General features: G+C 44.6%; 1 pseudogene; it reads right to left on the bottom strand.

Moving 5' to 3' along the window:
- Positions 1 to 1797: 1797 nt before the first annotated feature.
- On the bottom strand, positions 1798 to 2199 carry LOC102822395 (annotated as a pseudogene).
- Between the last annotated feature and the right edge of the window lie 1759 nt (positions 2200 to 3958).

The following is a 3958-nucleotide window of genomic DNA, read 5'->3' on the forward strand; positions in this document are numbered from 1 at the left end:
GACTCCACGGCACGTAACAATAACAACAACATGGCAGTTCTGGTTTTGTTTTCTAAAGAACCATCACATAATTTTCCAAAATGACTGTGCCATTTTATCATTCCCACCAGAAATGGACAAGGTTCTCATTTCCCCACATTCTCACCAACTTTTGTGATTTTCTGTGCTTTTTATTTTTCCCATCCTACTGGGGAAGGAACCCTGGTCACATAGTGGGTTAAGTATTTGGCTGCTAACCACAAGGTTGGCAGTTCAAACCCACCAGTCACTCTACAGGGAAAGGAAAGGTTGTGCACTCCTGTAAAGACTTCCAGTCTCGGAAACCCTGGAGAACAAGTTTTACTGATGGGGACTTGTCCCAGGAGCAGCCTTCAGCAATAATAACAGTACTCATCCCAAGGTTCTACACACTGAGGTGCTGAAGGAACTGTGCTCCAGCATCCATTAACATCTCACTGCCTCCTTCATCTGCTGGGGCCTGCTGAAGCCACCTCCTAAATGCACCATATCACTGGAATCCCAGTCTCTGACTGGGTTCTGGAGAAACCCAACCTAAGATAGCATCTTTGTTGTCATAGACCGTGTTCCCCTAAAATCTGTGACAGCTTGGCTGGCTCCTGAGTCTCAGTGATGTGGTAATTGTGTGATGATTCCCCACAATGTGATCTGATGTGATCAACCAATAAGAGGATTAAGGGTGGACTGCCAGTGGCACTGTAGGGTAAGCACTAGACAACTAAATGCAAGGTTGGAGTTGCAAACCCACCAGTCACTCCTTGGAAATCCTATAAAAGTTTTCTAGGAGTTGGAACCGACTCCATGGCACTCAACAAAAACAACAGCAATGTCTTAATTCGATCACAATCCTGTTCTAAAGTAAAGGAGTTTCCCAAGGGTGTAGCCTGAAACAGCTTTTATCTTACAAAGATAAGAGGAGAGAGAAGTAGGAATCTACCACCATGGGTTCAAGCATAACAGTTGAGAAGCTGGCATGGACCAGGCAGTGTTTCGTTCTGTTGTATGTGAGGTTGCTAAGAGTCAGAACCAACCAAGAATGGAGAGTGTGCTGCTGCACTGTGAAGCTCCTATGTCCAGGGAAATACTGACCCCAAGACAGACGGAGGCTTCTAAGAATGCTAAGGCTACAGATGCTGACAAAGACATTTCTCCAGAGCCACCAGGGAGACAAAACCTTCCTTAGAGCCTCCTCATCAATGAAGTCATGATGTGGCACTGAAAGATAAGCACTAGACTGCTAGCCACGAGGTTGGAGGTTCAAATCCACCAGCCACTCCTCAGAAACCTTACACAGGGTCGCTATGAGTTAGAACTAATTCGATGACACTTAACAACAACTTAAACTAGAGAATAAATTTCTGTTTGTTAAAACCATCCACCTGTGATATTTTTGCTATTTTTGTTCATTTGTTAAGTGCCCTCAAATCAGTTCCTATGCATTGCGACCCTATATAGGGTTCCCAAGGAGTGGCTGGTGAGTTTGAACTGCTAATCTTGTGGTTCAAGCAGATCTTGTGGTCCAGTGCTTTAGGCTACCACACCACACCAGGAGTCTATCAGCCCTAGAAATCTACATTTCCAAAGCTCTGACCTTCACTCTCCCTCAGGAGCTAGCAGGTGGGGTTACAGAAAGTTGGTGGGGTGGTAGTAGTCCAGGCCTTCCTGCTGAAAACCAGACACTGTAGCTTACAGAGCCTCTCAGAGGCTGAGAGAAGACCAAATCACTTCCTTTTTTTTTTTTTTTTTTTTGCATTTTTAATGATTGAAAGAAAAAGAGATCTAAAACCGCAGCTTCTGGAAGAACCACTTATTTTTGCCCCATCTTGTACTTCTCCTCAAATTTGACTTTGGCCTCCTGGCGGGCCTTGCACTTAAAGGCAGAGTCTCTGAAGACATTCTTGTTGACAATTGTTTTGTCCAAGGGGATATCCACAGAGTACCTGGTGAGCATGAGGTGATTATAGTTATAAACTTTCACAAAAGACTTGATCTTTGACCTCTTGGGAATTTTCTTCTTGCCAATGGTAGCTGTCACTTTGCAGGGATAGCGGTCAATTCCAGCCACCATAGCATGGCTGTAGGGGCGATCTGAGGTATTCTTGACAATGACGGCTTTGCGTGTCCGGAGTAGCATCCAGCCAGGACCAGTACCACCTCCCGGGATTTCATGAACTTGCCCATTTCCAACGCTGCCCAGTAACCCAGTCACCCGGCTGTGGATGGAAGCAGATTCCACTTCCATTTTTTGAGGCTCTCAGTTTATGGAAAAATTTTAAAGCAAGAAATACCAGAACAGTTACCAAAATTGTGATTAATTTTCAATGCTCTATCCTGTCTGAAGTGAGATGGAAATCTTGGTGTGAGACCCTTTCTGGACAGAAGGCCTGGGCCTAGGGTATTATGGTGAGCCCGAGAGATCTTTGGACTCTTTGTGCAAAGACTAAGGTCTGAGTGGCAAGAACTTCTGCCCAGATGATCCTGACCAGCTGTCCAGAATGCATTCACCTCCCCTCAGTCTCTTTCCCCATCTTTGTTGTTGTTGTTAAATGCCGTCAAGTCAGTTCTGACCCATGGTGACCCTGTATAGGGTTTCCTAGGAGAAGCTGGTGAGCTTGAACTGCCGACCTTGCGATTCAAACTGACTTTGTAGTCATTAACCAACAGCGCCACACCAGGACTCCATAGACCCCTCTTAAGGAACCCCAGTGGCACTGCAGAATAAGCACTGGACTGCTATTAACAAGGTTGGCAGTTCAAACCCACCAGTGCTCCTCAGGAGAAAGATGAGGCTTTCTGCACCCATAAAGATTTACAGCTTCAGAAACCCTATATTGGGTCGTTATGAGTCTGAATCGACTTGATGGCAGGAGGTTTGGTTTTTGGTTGTTGTTGTTGTTGTTGTGTGCCGTGGAGTCGGTTCTGACCCATAGCGACCCTCTACAGAGTTTCCGAGGCTGTAAATCTTTACGGGGGCAGAACGCCTCATCTTTCTCCCGCAGAACAGCTGGTAGTTTCGAACTGCTGACTTTGAGGTTAGCAGCCCAATTTGTGCCTTTCTAATTGAGCTTTTTAATCTGATTTCTTCAGGGTGATGTGTTTAAAGGGCCCTCTCTTCCACCTCTAGCCCCAACCCCTCCACCCCCACCCCACAGAACTTCCTCTGAGCTTGACAGGAAGGAAGTGAAGGCTGGAGCCACACACAGTGCTGGTTCTGCAAAAACAAGCAGAACCTTCTGCATTGAGTGGTCCCCTCAGTCATGAGCCAGCCCTTCCTCACCTCACAATGTGAGGGGACTTTTTTTTCTACTCACCAAAGATTTGTTATTATTATTATTATTACTGCATACCAAACATTGGAGATATAAAAATGAACACAGCATTCCCTGCCAGGGGTAAGACAGTTTAAAGGACTGAAAGGGATTCCAGAAGTTTCCATTCATAATCTGCTTACTCCTGGTGTTATGCAAATAAAGTTTCTACACTGCATGACATTCACTGGCTTTTGAAGAGGGACTTCCAAAATAAAAGTAGGGATAGAAATAATAACTGTTATCTGTAAGTATGACCAGGTCAAAAGAGTGCTCTATCCACACACGAGAAGCCACCCTTTTTCACAGAAACTAAATGCTAAGCAATCCTATAGCTTTCCACTCCCATAAAGAAATAAGTTACTTCAAAAGTTAGGAAAACATTGCTTGCACTTTCATTTTAAATGAGGCTATCCAGTTTGGTGGTCACATGCCACAGGTGGCAATCTATGTTAATATTAATTAAAATTTAATTTAATTTAAAATTCAGTTGTGTCAGGAGATATTTATACCTGTGAGATGCTGGTGAACTCACATTTGGGTAAACTGGTTTAAGGCTGCGTTCCTGGCTGGTCTTGAAGCAGTCTCTATCTGGAAGAAAACAGTGTTGGGTTTGCTGACTTCTCTGGTAG

This window comes from Chrysochloris asiatica, unplaced genomic scaffold (assembly GCF_000296735.1).
Source record: "Chrysochloris asiatica unplaced genomic scaffold, ChrAsi1.0 scaffold00023, whole genome shotgun sequence".
In the NCBI taxonomy this organism is placed as follows: domain Eukaryota; kingdom Metazoa; phylum Chordata; class Mammalia; order Afrosoricida; family Chrysochloridae; genus Chrysochloris; species Chrysochloris asiatica.